The sequence below is a fragment of the Papio anubis genome, chromosome 7 (genome assembly GCF_008728515.1).
Source record: "Papio anubis isolate 15944 chromosome 7, Panubis1.0, whole genome shotgun sequence".
NCBI lineage: Eukaryota > Metazoa > Chordata > Mammalia > Primates > Cercopithecidae > Papio > Papio anubis.
Genome location: NC_044982.1, coordinates 157147251 through 157170664, shown reverse-complemented (window position 1 = coordinate 157170664; position 23414 = coordinate 157147251). Strand labels below are relative to the sequence as shown.

The window sequence follows — 23414 nt, the reverse complement described above, 5'->3', positions numbered from 1 at the left end:
ACACAAAAAATTAGCCAGGGCGGGTGGCAGGGCCTGCAGTCCCAGCTACTGGAGGCTGGAGGGAGGAGAATCCCTTGAACTGGAGGTGAGCTGCAGTGAGCCAGATTGGCGCCACTGCACTGTAGGCCTGGGCTGCATGAGCAGACCTGCCTCTGTGAAAAACAAAGCTCCAAAAAATTGTCACCAAAAAATACTATACTAATCCATCCGCTATTTTAGATAAGGAGTGTCAGATTGCTTTCCTGCGTCAAAACGCAGAAGATTACTGGCTTGCTTTGCCCTACAACCAACTGTCCAGAATTGACTTGCTTGCACACAGGTGCAGGAGTTTCTTCTTCATTTTCTGCCTATCCTAGATTTCTCGTCCAATTTTTGTTCCACACCATCATCTGCAAAAATAAAAAATTTAATCTGCAACCACTGCACGTCGCTACCCATTATTCAGCCCTGCAAATGTCCCTCCCCAAAAGTTGCACATCATTAACCGAATGTTTGACAACTTAAAAATAAATACATCAGGTCGCTGCCGTGGGTTCAAGCCTGTAATCCCAGCATCTTTGGGGGAGGCCGACGCTTGATCACAAGGTCAGAGATCGGTAATCATCCTGGCTAACCCGTGAAACCCCGCCTCTACTAAAAAATACAAAAAACTAGCTGCAGGTGGTTTTGGCTACTGTAGTCCTAGCTAGTTTGGAGGCTGAGGCAGGAGAATATGTGGATCCCGAGTATGGAGCTTGCAGGCATGAGCTGAGATCCCGCCACTGCACTCCAGCCTGGGCTTATGGTTTCAGACCCGGCCAAAAAAAATACATCAATCATATCTGTTACAGATCCAGTACAATTTCTTACAAAAACTATATATCGGCCGAGCTGTGGCTCGTGCCTGTAATCCCAGCACTTTGGGCAGCTGAGGCGGCGATCAATGGTGTCAGGAGATCGAATTCCATCCTGGCTACCGTGAGTCCTATCTCTACTAAAAATACGGTACCAGTCGGCTGCGCAAGTGGCTGGCGCCCGCAGTCCCGTGGCACGGAGGCCGAGTGGATAACACGCGTGAACCCCGGAGTTGTTTCTGCAATGACCCGAGATCACAAACGGCACCCAGCCCGGGTTAATTTGAGCGGTGGACTTGTCTCAAAAAAAAGAAACCAATATATCAAATTACTGAAAATGCCTCAAATGATATTTCATTAACTTCCTAGCAGATTTCACAACTGAGAAACTTAGTCTTCGAGCATCACCGCATTACTACACCAATTGTGCTTTTATCCAGTGTGTGGCCCAAATGCTGTGGTCCATCGGGAAAGGGTGTGAAATGGTAAAGGCAAACGCGCCCACCTTGCTTGAGTCCTCCCTCCTGTCACTCCACTGCCACAACTGAGAAGCACTGCTATGCAGGGCGCCACTGGGAGCATAACCTCAAGAGCATAGGACACACAAAGGAAAAGCGAGAACAATGACTTTAGCCACTGAGTGTTTCTGTCAAACAACTGCTCAAAACTCCTTGCTATTAATGTGCCAAGAGGAGAGAAGTAATCCACCACTGTAAAATGTTCCATCATTACAGGCTGCTACAACGTCGTCGGAATATAATTAGAAAAATGTATCTAAATCGGTAAGCCATGATATCCCATCCAGGATTACAAATAATGAGTGTCGCAACTCTATGGAAACGTCTCTCTGTTTACAACACTTCTGGATTGAACAAATGGATGGATTTTGCACCAGGCAATTCTCCAGTGCTCTGGGACACCTGAAGCGCAAACCACCACGCACCACCTAAAACCAACCCTACCGCATTCAGCACAGACCCACCGGTTAATAAATGGTATAAGGCGCGCACTGGTGTATTCAAAGAACTAAATGGCTGAAACTTCCTGTTCAGCAAAACGACACAAACCGAGGCAGATGAAGAATCAGCGAAGCCCAGCACACCATAAATCCAAAGGAAGCCATGACTAGGCCATCAGAATCAGCTAAGTAAACACTAAGGACAAAAAATCCTTTATACGTCACAGAAAGCAGATATAGAAAGAAGGCCGTGGCCTGAAATTAAGGCTAAATATTACGTGTTGCCCTTTGATTTGCCGTAACTAAGAAGGCCTCCTCAAATAGCTTTAACTATTGTCTCCTCCTGAGTTTGCTCCCACGATAAGGTCCTAAAGCCAAACAACCCTTCCTTATCACAGACAGCCGACTTAACCCTTTGCCTATCCCTGCCGCCCATAGAGGATTCAACAAGCTAAATCACGTCTTCCCACAAGGGCGTCATCTCACTCTTCTTACCACAAATGTGCCTCCCACAGCCTCTTCTGGTGGCTCACTCTGTTCCCAAGCAAGTGCAGTCCCAGGCGGTGTCCCCACCTCCCAGGGGAAGGCTGTGAGCACACCACACAACTGCTATTTCATCTGTCCAGTGTCGAAGGCCCCATGTTCCAGCCATCCCACATCCCTAGGGCGCAGAAATCTTCTAGTTATAAACAGAACTTTAATCAACCTCTCCCTTGTTATTTTGCATTTGGTTCCATCATACAGCTTTTCTGGCAAAAGATCTGAACGAGACTTCAGAGTTAGGACAAGAGCATGTTAAAGAACACAGATACTCAGCATCAAGTTAGCCAGTATTACGAAATGCAAAATTAAAACCACAATGAGATCCACCAGACTTGTTAGAATGCCTCAACTAAAAAATCAACTGAGCAACACCAAGAGCTAACTAAGATTGGCCAGAGCAACAGAACATGATAGACTGCCACAGTGGGAACAAACCAAATCAGCCACTTTTAAGCCAGTTCAGCACATGACCCAACCTCCCACCACTAGGCTCTCATCCCAGGAAAGCTGAAACCACATTCCCACTCCATTGATTCACAGTAATAGAAACGCAGGAATAATCAAGAAAATGCTACAAACCACATATAAGGTCCTGCCATGCATTACAGAATGATAAACACAACGTAGTACATCCAAATGATGTGAAATGACTATTCAGCAATAAAAAGGAACTACACAGAACAGCAGAGAAATCTCAAACATATAACTAGAAGTGCCAGCAATGCCATCATTTCGCGCCAAAGTGTTCACTCAGACTCTCTAACACCCTCACCCCATGGAGAACAGATCAGTGCTAGGGTACGAGGCTGAATATGTGGATAAAAGGAGCAGCACAAGGGAGGTTTTAGGGTGATGAAACTTCTCCATCCTGATGATGGCGGGTTAACATGAATCTACAGAGGTCAAAATTTCCTGAACTAGATACCACAATAAAATAAATTTTATAACTTTACAAAAAGTTGGCTAGGTGCAGTGGCTCACATCTGTAAACCCAGCACTTTGCGAGGCCAAGGAAGGCGGATCACAAGGTCAGGAGTCTCGAAGACCAGCCTGGCCAATATGGTGAAATCTCGGGTTCCACCAAAATAGCCAAAAAGCCAGGCGTGTGCGGCTCACGCCTGTAATACCAGCTACTCGGACGCTGAGGAAGGGAGAATTGCTTGAACCTGAAGCGGAGGGTTGCAGTGAGTTGAGACTTCATGCCACTGCAATCTTAGGCGGCTAAGCGTAGACTGTATCTCAAAAAAACGTTAATGGTTCTCTACACATAAAGCCAAAGAAATTCAACAAACATGTATTTAACATTCAGCATATTCAGCATCTTTATACCAGCAAAAGGTAACTTCTAAAAAAACTTTAGAAAAACCTATCACACACATATAACTAATCGATGCAAATCAGGCTTTGGAAAGGGTCAGAGAAAATATTTAGGTCAGGGTCACGGCCTCACACCTGTAACTCCACATTCAAGGTCGGTATGGCGATCACTTGAGGTCAGGAGTTCAAGATCTAAATGGTGGTCCTGTCTTCCAAAAAATTAAAGGAGCGCCGTGTGGTATAACCCGTAATCCCAGCTACCGGGAGGCTGAGGTAGAAGAATCACTTGAACCTGGGAGGTGGAGGCTAGAGCAGCCGAGACTGTGCCACTGCACTGCAGCCTGGACCGTTGAGTGAGACTTCATCTCAAAGGAAAAAAAAAAAAAGAAAGAAAGAAAACATCTCGAGGTCCAGGGAGGACAGCTGGAAGATAGTCTGGTGGAATCATGCCAGAGCAGGGAGCGGGGTCCGGAGGGCTGGAGTACGGTGTGTCCCCACCCTAGTAAGGAACTAGGAAATGCATCCTGGGTGAAGCAAGAGCAGAGTCCCATTCTGCACCAGGTGAGCACTTATCCTGATCTGAGCAACCACATACAAATTTAATATGTCTCGCGTAGCCTGTTATTTTCCTCAACAACATGGAAAATGAGAGAACAGACAATTCAGAAGGTTAAGACATGAAATGCATTTAATTCAGAAATCCTTCACAGAAAGGTAGGAAATAAATGGGGGAAAAAAGCAGCTAATGAAAAGTGAAAATGGGCCAGGTGCGGTGGCTCACACCTGTAATCCCAGCACTTTGGGAGGCCGAGGTGGACGGATCACTTGAGGTCAGGAGTTTGAGACCAGCCTGGCCAACATGGTGATACCTCGTCTCTACTAAAAATGTGGCTCACGCCTGTAATCCCAGCACTTTGGGAGGCTGAGGTGGGTGGATCACGAGGTCAGGAGTTCAAGACCAGCCTGACCAACATGGTGACACCCTGTCTCTACTAAAAAGTCAAAAATTATCCAGGAGTGCTGGTGTGCACCTGTAATCCCAGCTACTCAGGAGGCTGAGGCAGAGAATCGCTTGAACCTGGAGGTGGAGGTAAGTGGTGGCGGGTACCTGTAATGCCAGCTACTCGGGAGGCTGAGGCAGGAGAATTGCTTGAACCCGGGAGGCAGAAGTTGCAGTGAGCCGAGATCACACCACTGCACTTTAGCCTGGGCAACAGAGCGAGACTCCATCTCAAAAAACAAAAAAAAAAACAAAAAAAAAAATTAGCCAGGTGTGGTGACAGACACCTGTAATCCCAGCTACTTGGGAGGTTGAGGCAGAATCCCTTGAACTCGGAAGGCGGAGGTTGCAGTGAGCTGAGATGGCACCACTGCATTCCATCCTGGGCAAGACAGTGAGATTCTGTCTCAAACAAAAAAGAATGGAATTTGATATGTATAAATCTACAAATATTTTCTAATACTAAAAAACACACAACATTCCACACTAAAAGTAAAAAATTTACTGAATGCCAAAAAAACTCCCTAAAAACCCTGATCAGTTGGGATCTATGTAAAGAACAATTATGCTCTGCTTTCTAACCATGATTTTTACAAGAACTAAGGACGGAAAAAATCATCAAACATGGGCCCGGCATGGAAGCTCACGTCTGTAATCCCAGCACTTTGGGAGGCCGAGGTGGGCGGATCATGAGGTCAGGAGTTAAAGACTAGCCTGGCCAATATGGTGAAAGTCCGTCTCTACTAAAAATACAAAAATTAGGACCGGGCGCAGTGGCACACACCTGTAATCCCAGCACTTTGGGAGGCCAAGGCAGGTGGATCACGAGGTCAGGAGATCGAGACCATCCTGGCTAACATGGTGAGACCCCGTCTCTACTAAAAATACAAAAAATTAGCCGGGTGTGGTGGCAGGCACCTATAGTGCCAGCTACTTGGGGGGCTGAGGCAGGAGAATGGCGTGAACCTGAGGTAGAGCTGCAGTGGATGGAGATTGTGACACACTGCACTCCCGCCTCGGGCGACAGAGCGAGACTCCACCTCAAAAATTAGCTGGGCGAGGCAGAGGGTGCCTGTAATCCCAGCTATTCAGGAGGCTGAGGCAGAGAACTGCTTGAACCCAAGAGGCCGCGTTTTGGTTTCGTGACCTGCCACCCCACTTCAGCCCGAGCCATTGAGCAATACCCTCCTCGAGAGGAAAACTACAACAAAAAAATTCATCAAATGTAATGAATAAAACATATACTTTGGATTTTTCCATGTACTTTAACTTTTCTTTGAGTATCTTTTGCAACTATTCTTTCACAGAAAACACTTTGGGAAACGTTTTAATTCATTAACAAATCAGTATTTGAGGACTAGGAGAAAGAGGTTAAAAGTTTTAAAAATATAATGAATTACTGACACGAAAAAAAAGGTTGCTGATTTCTGTCAGGGAAGGCACTGTCACATGGACACTGTCAGCCTCAGCATCCGGAGGTCCAGAAAGGGGAAATTTCAACTCAGATAGAATTCTATATACACACCATTGATTTGGAATCTTCAGCCCTCAAGATCCTAACATCATGACCTCAGTTTCAACACAATTGTCCTTAGTGCTTGTATTGGTTACAAATACAAAACAAACAGCTCAACTGAACTCACTCATGTCTCTCCAGAAACACAAACACAAGACCTCATAAAACGAGTGAGTTTCTATCGGCCATAATTACTGCAACTGACCTCTCCAATTTTCCCCTCCACAGTTCACTAAAGAGCTGAAATACTATCAGTAACACATAACAGTCATCATGATATGGTGAGGAGTGTGGCAGATTTCTTAGCCAGTAATAATAAATACGGAAAAAATTTTGCTAATTAATAGATCTCAAGGGTAGTGCACTCGCAAGAAACTAATTAAAAGGCAGCCGTGCACAATCTACAAAAACAGCCATAAAGACTGCTACCTTTTTTTTTTTTAGATGGCCCAGCTTGTCACGCCCAGGCGGGAGTGCAGGTGAGATCTCGGCTCTGTGCAAAGCTCTGCCGCCTGTTCAAGCACGCCTTTGCATTCTCCTGCCTCAGCCTCCAAGTAGACTACGGCCACACCTCGCCCGGCTAATTTTGTATTTTAGTGAATGGGTTCCCCACCCGTGTTAGCCGGGATGGTCTCCACCTCCTCACCCCGTGATCCACACCCGCCTTGGCCTGTTGGGATTTACAGGCGTGAGCCTCATGCAGCCTCGGCTAAGACTGGCAGATGAAAGAGAGGAAGAACCTGCTCTCTGGCAATAGAGAAGAGTAACTAATCTACATGCCTCTAAAATAGCCTTTATATCGAGAAATTTAAACATGGAAGCAGAAACACGCCAAGACAAAGACATGCCAAACCCCACCTGTGTATCTGTTTTCAACGGAACATTTGGAGTCAAGGCGAGCCTGGGTGGCAGCCAAACATTCAGAGGGCAGCTTTTCTCCAGCGTCCCGGGTTCTCAGGCCTGCAAGTAAACACACATGTTTAAGACCTAAGGCTTTTTAATAATTTACAAAGTAACTCCCAAATTTGCAGCAGAGCACAGAACAGCAAGAGGTGGCAGAACAGTTGGGAAGGAGGAGGGGGCGGAGGGAAACAGGGAAGAGATGCAGGGGAAAGGGAGGTGGGGAAGGGAAAGCCGCCTTCCAAGGTAGGCAGGGTTGGCCGGGTTTTGCACCACGCTGGCGAGAGCTTGAGAACGGACGGTCACAGGAGACCAAGTCACAATGTCATCTGCCCTCAAATGCAAAAGGTACACACACACGAGGAAAGCCACCGTTTTAAGGGACACATGAAAGCAGCATTTACTCCACAGCACGGCGCGTGCGTGAAACAAATTACTCAAAACGACCGCCTGCAGAAAAACCCACAGCCACCACCACTTAAGAGATGGAGAAAGGCCCGAGACTGCCCCGCGGGCTATCCGCGCAGGTCCCGGTGCGGCCGCCGCGCCCACGCCTGCCTCCCAGATTCGGCCGCCCGCCAGCCCCGCGCCCGCACCGCCTCCGCCTCCCACAGCCCCGCGCCCCGCACTTCTGCCTCCGCCTCCCGCCGCCCCGGTGCCCCAGGCCACAGGACCTGACAGCAGAGCCGGGCCGCGTGGCCCCGCCGGCGTCCGGACACCTCCCACAGCCGTCAGCCTGATCCCCTGCCCTCTAACTGCTCCCAGCGGCGGGCGTGCACGCGACACCCTGCGCCCCTCCCCCACCCTGCAATGGCTGTAACGAGGTAAGCTGCTCCAGGGGCGCAGCCAATGGTGAAGACGAGCGCTTCGCTGTCCTCCCGGCTCTCGCCTCCCGTCCCGCTTTATACCTCACTTGAGCTCACCCTCTGAGGCCAGGGTCAAGCAAGTGGCGCCAGGTGGATTTCTGCCGCACTCACCCACGCCCCACTCCCACGGGAGACTGCCCGGCCCGGAGCGCTCTTAATCACGCGGCGGGTGGTCGCGCTCACAGCAACTGGAGCTATCCAGGGCGCGGGTCGAGTGGGGAGACCAGCTGCCCTGGGGATGAGAACGGATCTTTGTGTGGTCGGCTGGGGAGTGAAGTTTCCTCCTGTGTGTTTCAACTGAATGCAGCAGAAGTCTTGGGCAGGGTCGGAGCAGCTGTGGAACACTGTGCCGGGAATCCAAGAAGGAACAGACCTCCAGCGACCACAAAACACAATGGAAGAAATATGCAAACAATATAGGCTGGGCATGGTGACTCATGTCTGTAATTTTCAGGGCTTTGGGAGGCCGAAGGGAGGATCGCTCAAAGCCAGGAGTTGGAGGATCCCATGCCAGACTGGGCAACATAGCAAGACCCCATCTCCAAAAAAAAAAAAAATTAACAATTAGCCAGGTGTAGTGCACACACCCAGATCACAAAGCACTGGAGGCTGGAGTAGGAGAATCGCTCAGCTCAAGGTCAATGCTACAGTGAGCTGAGATCATGCCACTGCACTCCAGCCTGGGCGACAGAGTGACATCCTGCCTCTAAGAAGGAAAAAGGGCATGGTGGTCACGCCTGTAATCCCAGCACTTTGGGAGGCCGAGGCAGGTGGATTATTTGAGGTCAGGAGTTCAAGATCAGCCTGGCCAACATGGTGAGACCCCTTTCCTACTAAAAATACAAAAATTAGCCTGGTGTGGTGGTGCGCGCCTGTAATCCCGGCTACTGGGAGGCTGAGGCAGGAGGATTGCTTGAACCTGGGAGGCCGAGATTGCAGTGAGCCGAGATTGCACCACTGCACTCCAGCCTGGGGGACAGAGGCTGCACCACTGCAGCCTTGACTTACCGGGTTCACGTGGTTCTCAACCTCAGCCTTGCCAATAGCTAGGACTGCAGGCACAAGCAACCACGCCTAGCTAATTTTTGTATTTTTGTAGAGACCGTGGTTTGCCATGTTGCCCAGGCTGGTGTCGAACTCCTAGGCTCAAGTGATCCGTCGCCTCTGTCTCCCAAAATGCTGGGATTACAAGTGTGAGCCACTGCACGGCTAATAGTAATGAACTTTGAACAGAAGGAAAAGATGTTATTATTAACTTAGTTATGTTTTATCTGTATTTTCTAATTTTTTTAAACATGTAAAGATGAAATTCTATTAAAACTCAGTAAGACCTCAGAACAAAAAAATTAGAATATAAATATTTATTTTAGTTGTACAAACTTGGTTTCTGGGAAAAAGAATGGAGTAGATTTTCTGAGAAAAAAAAATTCACTTTGGCCAGGTGTGGTGGCTTACGTCTGTAATCTCAGCACTTTGGGAGGCTGAGGCAGGACTGCCCTTTATTCAGGAGTCCGCCAACCAGCCCGGAGCACATGAAGAAACCCCCGCCTCTAGCTAGTAAAAATAATGGGTATTAGCCAGGCATGGTTTCAGGCGCCTGTAATCCCAACTACTCAGGAGGCTGAGGCTGTAGAATCGCTTGAACCCAGGAGGCAGAGGTTGCAGTGAGCTGAGATCGCACCATTGCACTCCAGCCTGGGTGACGAGCAAAACTCTGTCTCACAAAACAAGAAAAGCCGGCTGGCTGAAAGGATTAAAAAAGAAAATATGATCCATCAATGTGCTACCTACAAGATAAACATTTTAAATTCAAAAATGTCAGACTGAAAGCAAAGCTGACAAGCAAAGATACAACATTTAAATAGTAAGCAAAACCCACGGGCGGCTGTACCAATATCAAAGTGAAATACACTTTTAATTCTAAAGCTATGGGTTGCATGGTGGCTCACGCCTGTGTAATCCCAGCACTCGAGGTGGAGGCAGAGAGACGTTTGAGCCCCGGGAGTCAAGATCTGGGCAACATGAAATCCTCTCTACAAAAAAAAAATACCAAAAATTAGGCTGGCATGGTGGTGCCCACCTGTACCTGTGCCATTTGTAGCTAGAGGGGGGTGATCATGTGCGCTGGGGAGGTTGAGGCTGCAGTGAGCTAAGATGAGGCTCCTGCACTCCAACCTGGGCAACAGAGTGAGACCCTGTCTCAAAATAAAAAATATAAAAAAGGGTTGAGATGCAAAAAAGGACATCATTTTTTATTTTTTATTTTTGGGATGGAGTTTCGCTCTTGTTGCCAAGGCTGGATGGAGTGCAATCGGGTGATCTCGCTCACTACGACCTCTGCCTCCTGGGTTCAAGTGATTCTCCTGCCTCAGCCTCCCAAGTAGCTGGCATTACATGTGCATGCCATCACTCCTGGCTAATTAAGCGTATTTTTGGTAGAGACGGGTTTCACCTTGTTGGCCAGGCTGGGTTCGAACTCCTGACCGCAGGTTATCCGCCTGCCTTGGCCTCCCAAAGTGCTGGAATTACAGACGTGAGCCACCGTGCTGGCCAAAACCTTCATTTTCAAAAAGGCTGGGTCAGGCATCATGGCTCATGCCTGTAATCCCAGCACTTTGAGAGGCCAACGCCCAAAGTGCGTGGTGGCATGCACCTGTAATCCCAGCTACTCGGGAGGCTGAGTCAGGAGAATTGTTTGAACCCAGGAAGCGGAGGTTGCAGTGAGCAGAGATCGTGCCACTCCACTGCAACCTGGGGGACAGAGAGAGACTCCATCTCAAAAAATAAATAAATAAAGGCTGGGTGCCAGCTGTGGTACATAGGCCTAGTTTGGTGACTCCTGTACTTAAGATATAAAACTGAAGAACAGTGGGCGGGAGCTTCCCTCTAAAGGCACAGGACGGGCAAGCTGGTCCCTGAGCAGTAACTTTATAATAACTTGTTACACTGTGTTTTTTCTTTTGTTTTGTTTTTCGTTCGGTTGGTTGGTTGTTTGAGATGGAGTTTGGCTCTTGTTGCCCAGGCTGGAGTGCAATGGTGTGACTCAGCTCACCGCAACCTCTGCCTCCTGGGTTCAAGCGATTCTCCTGCCTCAGCCTCCCAACTAGCTGGGATTACAGTCATGCAGCACCACGCCTGGCTAATTTTGTATTTTTAGTAGGGATGGGGTTTCTCCATGTTGATCAGGCTGGTCTCGACCTCCCAACCTCAGGTGATCAGCCCACCTTGGCCTCCCAAAGTGCTGAGATTACAGGCATGAGCCACCGCACCCAGGCTTTTTGGTTGTTTTTGGACAGTCTGGCTCGGTCGCACAGGCTGGAGTGCAGTGGCGCGATCTCAGCTCACTGCAACCTCTGCCACCTGAGTTCAAGCACTTCTCCCACCTCAGCCTCCCGAGTAGCTGGGATTACAGGTGCTCACCACCATGCCCAGCTAATTTTTGTATTTTTGTATTTTTTTTTTTTTTTTTTGAGACAGAGTCTCGCTCTGTCACCCAGGCTGGAGTGCAGTGGTGCGATCTCAGCTCACTGCAAGTTCTGCCTCGTGGGTTCGCACCATTCTCCTGCCTCAGCTTCCCGAGTAGCTGGGACTATAGGTGCCCACCACCATACCTGGCTAATTTTTTGTATATATATATATATATATTTTTTTTTTTTAGTAGAGATGGGGTTTCACTGTTTTAGCCAGGATGGTCTCGGTCTCCTGACCTCCTGATCCACCTGCCTAGGCCTCCCAAAGTGCTGGGATTACAGGCATGAGCCATGTCCTCAGCCTAATTTTTGTATTTTTAATAGAGATGGGGTTTTACCATGTTGGCCAGGCTGGTCTCACACTCCTGATCTCAGGTGATGCCCTTTGCCTCCCAAAGTGTTGGGATTACAGGCATGAGCCACGAGTTGACCAGCTGCCTGATAGCACTTGCACAAATGAACCTGTTACTTCATTTTTCCCCACTGCCAATCACCTCCCCACATTTTAGACCAGCACACTTCCTAACCTAGAAACAGCCGTCAGCCTTATCTCCAGGGAGATAAGGATTTGAAATACCCCACCTCCTCACTTGGCGGTCTTGTGAATCTCTTTTTCTTTTTGCAAAACCCGTGTCACAGTGATAGATTTGCTGTGCGGGCAGAGTGGACACGGCCTGCCCAGTGGCTGGACAGCCACGACGCTCAGGCAGCAACTGCTGTCTCACCTTCACCACCTTCCGATCACATCGCTTTGCAGCTAGCTCTTCACTCTGGGAGGCTTCTATAGGGGCACCCAGCACTGATGGGAAGCCCAGAGACAAACAGCTCAGGATGGGGATGAAAGCCCAAGAATGTGGAGGTGACTTTGCTCAGCCCTGCTCCACTTGGGATAGAGAGGCTGGAGCCCAGGGCATCAGCCACAGGTGCCCCAGGACAAACCCTTGGCCCAGGAAAACAGAGCTGGATGAATCCTTGAAAACAATGAGATCACAAGTCTCCCTCTCCCCAGGCGGGAAAGTGGGCTCTGGCTCCTGCTGTGGATTGCCGCCCAGGTCCCGGGCAGCTAACTCCCTTCTCTCTGGCCTTCCCTGCAGCCTGGGCCCCTCAGCTGGTGGGAAGAGAACTGGAGCTCACCCAACTAGGGAACTGCGAAGCACCACTGACAGTCCTGGGCAGAGCCCGAGACCCGAGACGTCAAGGCGGGTTGCACCTTGGGGAGGCACCTACCCATCTCACAGTCATCTCACCCTGGGCACCCTTGCAAAATGTACTCCTCAAAACAAGGAAAAATAAGGCCAGAAGTGATTGCCTCATGCCTGTAATCCCAGCACTTTGGAGGCCAAGGCAGGCAGAGGGCGAGGTCAGAGATCAGTGATTTCACTTTTCTTCTAGTAAGTTTGGACATTCAGATCTAATTGGTCTTTTATCATAGAACTTCTACATTATTGCCCGAGTCTTACATTTATGAAGATCCTTTTCACAATATTACATATATAAGAGGATATAAATGGTACTAGATGAGATCAGGCTGGATGAGGCGATAGCATGGCTTATACTTTTAGATGAAATCTCTCATTGCCATTCAGTTTCTATTTAGAGTACAAATAAACATTGGCTGGAGGGTGAAGTGGAAGGAAAATTTATGTCTTTATTTCTATTTAGCCGTGCTCGAGGGCAGAACATATGGTGCTCATGGCTTTGGACCCACAGAAGGAAACATTTTCTACCTGCTGTATGCCAGTTCCACCTGAACACCCTGGAGGAACTGTTATAGTAGTTGCTTGGTCCCTACTCCATTTCACCTTGATTCATCAGAACAGGAGGGGCCACAAATTGCATCATAAAGACATTCCCAAGTGCTCTGTTCCAGAGACTATATTTTACAGAAGCATACTCTTATATACCCAACTGTAAATTGTAGAACTTTAGAAAAACTTAATTTGATTACCAAGGCACACAGATAATGGAGGCAAATCATGAGAATCAATCCTTGATCCCAGGTAGCAAGCACTACACAGTGACGAAGACACATTCTTGGTTTCATTGATTGCAGAAGAGTCATACCTTCAGTATCCATTGAAATTCAGTTTCATTTTCAGGGCTTAGAGGCGGTGAGATTCCTGAAAAATAGGATTTGGTAGTTAACCTCGGCAGAGAGTAGGAGTTCTTGTCTTCTCTCCCCCATCATAACATTTAAGCCTTACTTTAGGGATACCATGGCACGTTTCAAAGCTTTAGCAAGACCTTTGAGTGCTTATTAGTAGGCTGTCCCGTGTGTGTGTGTGTGTGTGTGTATTGCTCATTTGAGACAGAGTCTTGTTCTGTAAGCTGAGCTGAAGTGCAGTACTGGCATGATTTTGGCTCGCCTGTGCCCTCCTGCCTACAGGTTCAAGGGATTCTCCTCACTCTCCAGCCTCCCAGTGGCTGGGATTACAGGGCTGCACCACCATGCCCAGCTAGTTTTGTGTTTTTTAATAGAGACAGGACTGTCATTGCTTCTTCGTTTTGAACTCCTGAACTCCAGGTACCCAGCATCCCAAGTGCTGGGTGGGATTGCAGGCGTGAGCCACACACTGGCTACAAACTATGTTTTAAAAGATATTAGACATGTTTCTCGTTTTCTTTTGTTTTTTGTTTTGTGTTTGAAAACAAAATCTTCATAATACTGCAGATGAGAGAAGTTTTTAAAAGAGAAATCATTGTGATTCTTTATCTTATTGGAATGTTTGGTCCATCTAGTCTGTATAAATGTCAGCACACTATAAAATTTCCATTTTAATAGGATTTAATACATAATTGAGGGTAATACAGTTTTAAAGTTTTTAAAATTGAAAGCCAGCCCTCTCCTGGAGTGGGCGGGGACCTTGATTGGCGGCTTTCATGGCGACATCTGGGACTGGCACAAGGGGCCGAGGCTGTCACCGGCCACGCCTCCTTCTACCCGTCACTCTCATTGACCCAAATAGGCTTGAAGCATTAGGGGCCGCCCTGTGCATTCTAATTGTGGCTGGTTACGCCTCCTCTGGCTCGGTGCAGCCTGGTGGTGACTGGAGATGCCCATCGTTCCATCTCGCCTGGATTGTGCTGATGGCTAACCCGCCCTACCCGCCAGGTATTTAAGAGACCGACCGATGAAATTTCAGCCAGGAGTGAGGAAAAGATAAAAGCACGGTTGCGGCCCCAACCCCGGCCCCAGGCCCTCCCGGTAGTCAGGCTGCCAGAGTCGTGCCTGCTGAGGGCCGGGCTGAACCAGTGCCTCCTGGGCTTCCACCAGAATCACTTGTGTGAGCCAGCCCAGCTCCTGTTGAGTCCTGTTGTCTCCAGTCACCCCGGTGGCTTTTGAGCTCAGTGAGCCTCAGGGCTTCCACTCCATACTCTCAAACACCTCCTGCTACTGGCCAGGCCTCTTGGAGTACTGGGCTCCGTCTCAGGGCCTGGGTGCCCTAGAACCTGCGCCTCACGGTTGCCACCTGGTGGCACTTTGGACAGGTGACTCCTGGGGCTTCCCCGGCTCCATGCTCAGCCCTCACCTCCCATGCACAGGCTGGCCTCCTGGGGCATCTCCAGGGACCTGGGTCCCAATCCTGGGACTCCTCCCCCAATCTCAAAGCGACAGCTTGGGCATTGCGCTCATGTGTCCCCCACTTTCGCCACCGAGGTGGAATGTCTGAGATCCCTCTGGGAACTGTCCATTACTGCCACGAGACCGGTCTTTGGTCTTAGGACCCAGTCCCCTAAAGTGTTCTTGCCCATTTCATGGTTCCTCTGGTTTGCTTACGGAACAGCTGGAAGGGGATTGGGGACTGTGGGACCTCAGAGAGAGGATTTCAGGCTGCCTTACTCCCTTAACACAGATGTTGACAGTGTAGCCTTCACCTCCCTGTGACTCCAACATTGACAGTGTTCTGGGTAGCAGGGAAATGGGGTTGTTTGATTTCTCAGAGCACCTCTCCAGAGACTGAACATTGTTTGCAGTTCTCCACCTCAGATTTGAATTCTGCATTGTTTGCGGGACCAGGGAGTGCCCTCAATTAAGTGGTTGCTGGAGTGAGATTTGCCTATCTTCTGTGGAACAGATCTTGGGAAACTGAACTTGACAGCAGATCTTTATATTGTCTCCACCTGAGGAGTGCACAGGTGCCTTTGGGATAAATATAGACATCTTTCTGAGTGTCAGTTTCCTTTGAGTCTACTGAGAGACAAAACATTAATGTACTTAGGGGTGACTGTCTCATACATTTATAAGAATATACAAGACTTCTCTCTGAAATGAGGGTTGGGTTGTCCTCTTTGTGTTAAGTTCCTAGATTTCACAGAAAGGCTGCCTTCTGCCATGAGCATACATTATCTCTAAAGTTTGAGAGGGTAGTGGTGCACTTCTTCACACTAACAGGCGTGTGAGGGTGTATGACTCTAAACCACCGCGTTGTACAGTTTTCACCCTTTCATTAATATGTGCTTTTTCTGCGCTGCCTCTGGTTTTGGTCCCTGGCAGCTGCTGACTTGTGGCAAAATCCCAGAGCTCAGAGTCAGAAGACTGAGTTTCAGTTCCATTAGTGCCTTCTGTTCAGCCATGGTATCAATCCGTCTCAGTCACTAAGTGATTTGGGCAACACTTTCTACAGTTCTTGGTGGCATTAAATCAGATGGTGCATAAGAGTATTTTGTATAAACTGTAAAGCAGGATGTGACTGTAGGAGTTTCTAGTTCTCATAGTATCACTGCTCTTCCTTTCCACAGTTTGAGGGACTGTACATACAGGCCAACCTAGTGTTGGTACAGAATAGCGACACCAAAAGAAGAACATAAATAATGGTGCTAACCCACAAGAGACCAACCACTTCTGGTGGTTGCCGCTCCTAATGAGGATGTGAGTCTTGGCTGGCCAGGCTCCTGGGGACAGAGACCCAAAGGGGTGGTGGGGAGTAGTGTTAAGATTATTGTGGAAGAACTCCCGGCTTTTCTGCCAAGAATTCTGGGTTTGAATCCTCTCCATCTGCTGGGGGATATGATAGAGGGCAAAATTCCTTGAGCTCTTTGGGCCTCTCTTTTCACATCTGTAAAATAGGAGTGGTGTGGTTTTACCTACATTGGTGAAGTTTAAACGAGATTTATCATTGTTGTTTTTATGTTAATCCCTAGTCCACGACTGCTGTAAACTCTCCGCTACCGGGCTTAGACTTCCTGGGGAATTGGTGAGAGTATCAGGGTCTGTCTATTACAGCTCTGAGAGTCTGAGGAGTTAAAGGGACCCACTAGAATGGAGCCTGGGACAGAGGGTTCCTGTCTTTTCCGTCCTATATCTGCTGTGAAGAGCTGGAGTCCCACCAACCCGTGTGTGCTCAATGTTTGTTGAATGAATGCACCTTTCTATTTTTTTTGTGTGCTTTTGGGCGGAATGGCTCTGGCCAGCCCAGGCTGGAGTGCAGTGGCTGGATCTCAGCTACTGCAAGCTCGCCTTTCTGATTTTACGCCATTCTCAAAGCAACCTCCCGAGTAGCTGGAGGTTTCTGGGTACCCGCCACCTACGCCCGGCTAGTTTTTGTATTTTTAGTAGAGACGGGGTTTCGTGTTGGCCCAGGATGGTCGCCGATCTGCCTGACCTGCGTGATCCGCCCGTCGGCCTCCCAAAGAGATTAAGGATTACACAGGGGCGACCACGTGACCGTCACCTTCTAAATCACAAGCTGGCAGAAGGGTGGACTCTTCTCACTCCATCTCGAGAAGGTTTCCTGACTGTCTTTTTGAGAGAATCTGGTTTCAGACTTTGGATTTCACCACCACCCGGCCCGAAGCGTGGGCAAAACCAGCAAGACCACCCAAGTCAGCACCACTTTGGGAGTTGAGGAGAGTTGACCAGTTAGGTGTTTATTGGGTCTGAGAACTACCTTTAAAATCCATCCTGGCCCCTGCCTACCGGCTTCCTGGCCTGGGGAATAGAGTCCCAGGGGGCCACCCTCAGTCACCTTCCTTTGACTCTGCCACGAGCAAGCGGGGCAGAGCCCAGCTGGAAGATAGCATTGATTTCTTTGTTTGCTCCACATGGCTGCACTGGGTTTGGAGGGCACTCAACCGTGAGGCCCCAGTCTCCTCTTGCCCTCCCAGCCTGGGAAGAAGGCTCACCCGGATCCCACCATCCCACTGGGGTCCCTGATAACCTGAACCCCATGGGTGGGCTGTCCTGGGGCAGTGGTGTTGGTGTTCTGGGGGCATGTCTCTTTGTGCCATCTCTGCCTCCCCTAGTAAGAGCTCTGTCTTCCCTCTTTCTATAGGGAAGAAGGCAAGCCACCAACATCAGGAAGCCCTAGGGAGGGAGCTAGAGGTGAGTGGAGGGTGTGAAGTTCCCTCCTGTCCTCTGGAGAAGGTTTCTTTGCTTCTCTTTCAGCACTTGCTTGTCTTTTCTCCCAAAGGCCCAAGTTCATACCATACAAATCCTTACATGTGAAAGGAAAGCCCCGAGCTTCAGGCGGCTATTACAGCCAGCGTGCTGTCCAGCAGTTACAGAGGTGGGAATCTGAGGTACCCCACATCATCCTTCAGTGTTGCACTTTGACAGGCCTTTATGGGGGAGTCCTTTGGGCCATCTGAATGTCTCTCATTCCAGGAGACTGCAGGCATCTGGTCGGCCGCCTGCATGGTCATGGAATTTTACCAAGAGATTTAGGCGGGATCTCTGCTGTTGCTACACAGAAGAAAAGGGCGGTCAGCCGCGATGCCTGGAATTTGCAGAGATGGTGACCACAAAGGAACCGCTTCCTGGGGCCGAGAGGCGGCATTTTCTTGCTGCTTTTGTGTGTGTGGTGGTTAGAGGCTGACAGGGGCTGAGTGAAGCTGCTGTGTGGGTGGGTTGAGGCAGGTGGGGAGTGAGCACTGGACATAGAGCTGCACTTGAGCCAAGTGCCAGCCCTGCCCATGTTGACTGTGGCTTGGCCATGTCCCCAAGTGGCCCGGTGGATACTTGTACCATAAAGAGTTACAGAAAGAGTAGCTTGGTATGTTACTATTTGTGTTGAGAGAGGAGCGTGTGTGTGTGTGTGGTATATTGTATGGGGGCCTTGTAAACATGTTTGTAAGGATTCATAAACATCTCAGGAGAGGTGCAGTGTTGGGGAGATGTTTCCCTTCTGTACTTTCTGAGGTTTTGGATGGTTCAATCTATCGTACTTCAAAATGTCAACGAATGATTATTTCCTCCTTCTTATCTTTGCCTACCCCAGTGAAAGAATGGGCTTAGAATCAGATATACATGGGTGTTGAAATCCCAGCTCTACGTGATGTAGGCGGCAGCTATAATACCCATATTTGTTCGTCTATACGATAGAGGTAATGTGGTAACCGTCTCTCCTATGGAAGTTGTGAGGATTAGATGGGATTGTGGTCGCGGTGCCTGGTGAAGCAGTCCAGTAAAGGTTCAACAGTGGTAGTAGTAACAGTAAGAACAATAGCAATGCATCTGATGCTCTGGGCCCCCTGCTAGCCAGCTATGGTCCCAGTCTCTTTTACCCTGTCCTTCCACCTTTACTGAGTTCTTTGAAGAAGAGACAAATGAGGCCAAGGTTAATACAGAAACCACCTATGGCCACCAGCACTTTGGGAGGCCGAGGCTGGCGGATCACCTGAGGTTGGGAGTTCAAGACTAGACAGACGGACATGGAGAAACCCCATCTCTACTAAAAATACAAAGTTAGCGGGTGTGGTGGCACATGCCTATAATCCCAGCTAATCCGGGAGGCGAGGCAGGAGAATTGCTTGAACCCGGGAGGCGGAGGTTGTGGTGAGCTGAGATTGCGCCATTGCACTCCAGTCAGGGCAACAAGAGTCAAACTCTGCCTGAAGAAAAAGAAAAGTAAGAAAGAAACAAAACAAAAGAAGAAAAACCAAAGGAGACCCTGGGCTTGGGAAGTGCCTTGAGGCATGTCAGGTGTGACTGGGGTGGGGGAAGTGGTGTGTGGAGTGTGGTCCACGGTGGCTGTTGTTCCTGGTGGAGGCCAGCCCGTCCTCTGCCCTGCTCTATCCTGACTTCACCTTTCTCTGTTGCAGCATGAGGTTGGCAAAGGGAGAGGGATGCCCTGAGTCCTGGAACTGTACAGGAACACGTAGGATGGGGGATGTCGTGGGATGGGGGAGGTCTAGGGCTCTGGCGTGGGGGTGTGCTGGGAGGTGGGTGGTGAGCATGGTGAGGAAGCTCATACAGGTTTTCATGTGTGTGCACAGGAAGCTCTAGTGCGGCTGTGCCCACGCAGGACTCATGGGGGCCAGCCTCCAGGCAGCTGTGTCCTTCTCTGGCCTGCCACCTGGGGCTTTAAATTCCTGGGGTCCCATCCAGTACCACGGTTCTGTGGTTGTGGGGTGAAAGTAGGGTTGATCACCAAAGCAGTCGCTTGTTCTTAGTTCATTCCTTTCTCTACTACCCACTCTGAGTGAAGTAGCATAACCGATGATGAGCTGAGAGAAAAATGCGAACTACAAGAAAAAACCGACTTGTAGAATCTGAAGTCTGAGATCCCAGCTCAGCGTAAAGGAGCTAGAAAGGCTGGAGAGGCCAAGCTCCTGCTGCCCATGGCGGCTGCAGCCCGGGGTTGTGGGATCCCGATCGGCTGGGACCATGGTCTAGGGATCATGCAGGTATGGGAGGCTCCAGGCAGAGTTGGAAGAATTTGGGCCCTTGTTCTGGTCCCACCATAGAATCCTCTAGAGGTGTGCTAAAATCTGGCTTGAAGGGCCTGCCTGAGATCAAGAGTCTCAGAGTTAGGGCTTAAAATATGTATTTGAAAGGATCACTGGGTGAAAACCATTGTTTTATAGTGCATTTATATGACTATCCGTGGGTCTAGCTTTCCTTCTGAAGTTCAAGGCAAGCACTTTCACTGTTCCAGCAGCAGCTGGGGAGGAGGCTGACCACCTGGGTAGGAGCTGCAGAGTGTATGCGTGGCTCAGCCCAGGTGGAAGAACAACTTGTGGGACCGCCTGTACCCCAGGGGCATCGACTCGTCGAGGCTCGGCGCAAGAACAGGACAGATCAGGAACTCGGGCAAAACTCGGAAAAATCGACTCGGAAGAGCGTCAGAGGCTCGGGAAGAAAATCAAACTCGGAAAGGCATCGGAAAGCTCGGCTCGGCGCATTTCAACAAAGGCGATCAAAGGCTCGGGCAGGCTCGGCGTCGACAAATCAGAATTTCCGGAAATCGTCCGGGAAAATCCGCTCGAGCGTATCAGACTCTGGCGCTCGACTCGAGCGACTCGAGGCACGTCAGAACCGACAATCGGGCGAATTTCGAGAGCGTCGTCGGGCAAATCAGGCATTTCGGGAAGAGCGGCTCGAGGCGATCCGGGCGACGTCAGGCGTCCGAAAATCGGAAAACGTCAGATGGCAAATCGCGGGCGTCAGGCTCAGGCCAGGCGATCAATCGGCAGGCACGTCAGGCAGAATCGGCGCGTCGGGCAATAAATCAGAAATCAGGCGACATCAGGCTCAGAATCGGGCTCGGAAACGTCGGCTCGGGAAATCTCGGAAAAAGAGCGTCAGGCGAGGGCTCGAGAAGTCAGAGAATCTCGAGAAACCAAAATCGCGGGAAAAATCGAGGAAGGAGCAGGCTCGAGATCATAAAGGCGGGGCTCCGGGCCTCCGGCAGAGCTCGGAAAAGAGCAAGGCTCGGCTCGGCAAATTTCAAAACTCGGGTCAGATCAGACTCGGCTCGAGATCTCTTCCGGAAAAACCGAGAGCGTCGCGCAAAATTTCCAGCGTCAGGCCTCGGGAAAAAATAAACTCTTTTTCAGGAAAAACAAAATCGAAATCGAGCATTCGGAAAAACGTCGAGGCAAAATCGCAGCAGGAGGAGATGCAGAAGCAGGAGGTGAGGCTGCAGGAGCTGGAGGAGAGGCTGGGGGAGCTGGGGCGGAAGGCCGAGCTTTGGGGGAGCAGGCGGAGGTGGTTGCAAACCCTGGAGATCATACAGAACGCCCTCACCACAACTTAGCAGATGGTGGTTGGCTCCCTCTGCTTTTCCACCACCAGTCTGTGGCGTGCAGCTGTGGTAGGAGAAGAGGTGTGAGATTTGAGCCTGGGGAGGGAGGCATGGGCCTCTAGGCAAGGGAGGCAGTCACTTAGACCTGGAGGAAGGGGCTAGGAGCCAGGGGCCTGGGCAGATAGCAGAGCCCCACTGTGCCCTCGCCACCCTGTTTATGGGCCCAGAATCTGGAAGCCAGCCACTGCCTACCCTGACGCCTATCCTGCAGGTGGAGCTGAAGAGCCAAGAGGCTCAGAGTCTGCAGCAGCAGCGAGACCATTCCCTGGGTCCCCTGCAGCAGTACCTGGCAGCCTATCAGCAGCTGGCCTCTGAGAAGGAGGCTCTGCCCAGCTGCAGCAGCAGGAAGCTCAGGGCAAAGCGCTGGCCGAGGTGACCCCCCAATAGTTGCAGGAGACCCAGTTGAGGGAGTTGATGAGGGTGAGGCCCTGAGGGGGATGACCTGGCAGCCTCCGTGCCTTCTCACTCTCTTTTCTGGCCCCTTAGGAGCACCTGGAAGCTGCCATCTACCGAGCACATGACAAGAAGGCAAAAACAATAAACATGTAAAACCCGGCAGAAGGCCTGGAGAAGAGTCAGCCGCCATGTGACTGTTTAGAATATAGTCTGAGCCCAAACCTGAAAAAAAAAAAAAATTATTTATTTTAAATTGTGGCAAAATATTGGTCAGGCACAGTGGTTCATGCCTGTAATCCCAGCAATTTGGGAGACTGAGGTGAATGGACCACCTGAGGTCAGGAGTTCCAGACCAGCCTGGCCAATACAAAAATTAGCCGGGCATGGTGGCGCATGCCTGTAATCCCAGCTACTTGGGAGGCTGAGGCAGGAGAATCGCTCGAACCTGGGAGGCAGAGGTTGCAGTGAGCTGAGATCGTGCCACTGCACTCAAGCCTGGGTGACAGAGCGAGACTCCGTCTCCAAAAAAAAAAAAAAAAAAAAAAAAAAAACAAAACAAAACAACTTTCTTCCTTATCTTCCTTACATGTATGTTTCTATTGGTTTTTTTCTTGTATGTTTGTATTGTTTTTTTTCTTGTTCTTTCTCATTTAGTCTTGTCTTGTCTTATGGCGTTGCTAGTAAACTTTTATCTGCCTCCAGAGAGTATTGACTTTGACTTTATGGCACACAATTGGAGTAAGCGCAGATCAACTTCGTGTAGTTTGGGACTAAGCTGGTTTAAAGCAGGCTTTAGTTTTTGCGAGGGCTGGCCTATTTTTTATTCATTTGGACTCCTAGGGGTGACCCTTCCAGGGTTCCCACCAAGGTCCCATCTCCTTACTGGGACCCAAATTCTCATGAGGTCATTTCAGCCCTGTGAGTGCCAAACATTCAGCTAGGCTCTCCAGCCTCTTAACCACCACTTCAGACTCAGTTTCTTAACCTCTTAGCCCTCTACTGTTCACCAGTCTCCAATGTGGGAAAAGCACTACAGACTGTCAGGGTCACCTCCTAGGCCTGGTCACTCAAGTTCTGACTGAGGTCTCCAATTACCTTCAAACAGTTGTTTTTGGTGGTGGGGGCACATTTTTGTCCAGTTTCTCTAACTGCTTTTGTGGGGCGGCTAATCTATAACAAGCTACTCTGCCTTTAGTGAAAGTTGGGAACCTTCATCTGTCTGTTTTTTTTTTCTTTTGAGATGGAGTCTCGCTCTGTTGCCCAGGCTCCAGTACAGTGGCGTGATCTCTGCTCACTGTAACCTCCGCCTACTGGGTTGAAGCAATTCTCCTGCCTCAGCCTCCTGAGCAGCTGGGACTACAGGCCTGTGTCCCCATGCCTGGCTAATTTTGGTATTTTTAATAGAGACAGGATTTCACCATGTTTTCCAGGCTGCTCTCGAGCTCCTGACTCAGGTGATCTACCCGCCTCGGCCTCCCAAAGTGCTGGGATTACAGGCGTGAGCCACTGCGTCTGGCCCATCTCTCTTTTAAAAAATGTTTTTAATTTGAGGTATAATTTATCTTCAGTGAAATGCACAGATCTGGTATA

At 49.6% G+C, this 23414-nt stretch overlaps 1 protein-coding gene and 1 long non-coding RNA gene across 3 annotated transcripts in view; one reads left to right on the top strand and one right to left on the bottom strand.

Moving 5' to 3' along the window:
* Nucleotides 1-23414, bottom strand: part of LOC100998183 (E3 ubiquitin-protein ligase HERC2-like) — a 60382-nt gene that overhangs the window by 24562 nt on the left and 12406 nt on the right. The window lies entirely within an intron of this gene.
* On the top strand, nucleotides 21218-22063 carry LOC116275886. Its single transcript, XR_004185228.1, has 2 exons — nucleotides 21218-21257; nucleotides 21915-22063. It is a non-coding gene; the product is annotated as an uncharacterized LOC116275886 (long non-coding RNA).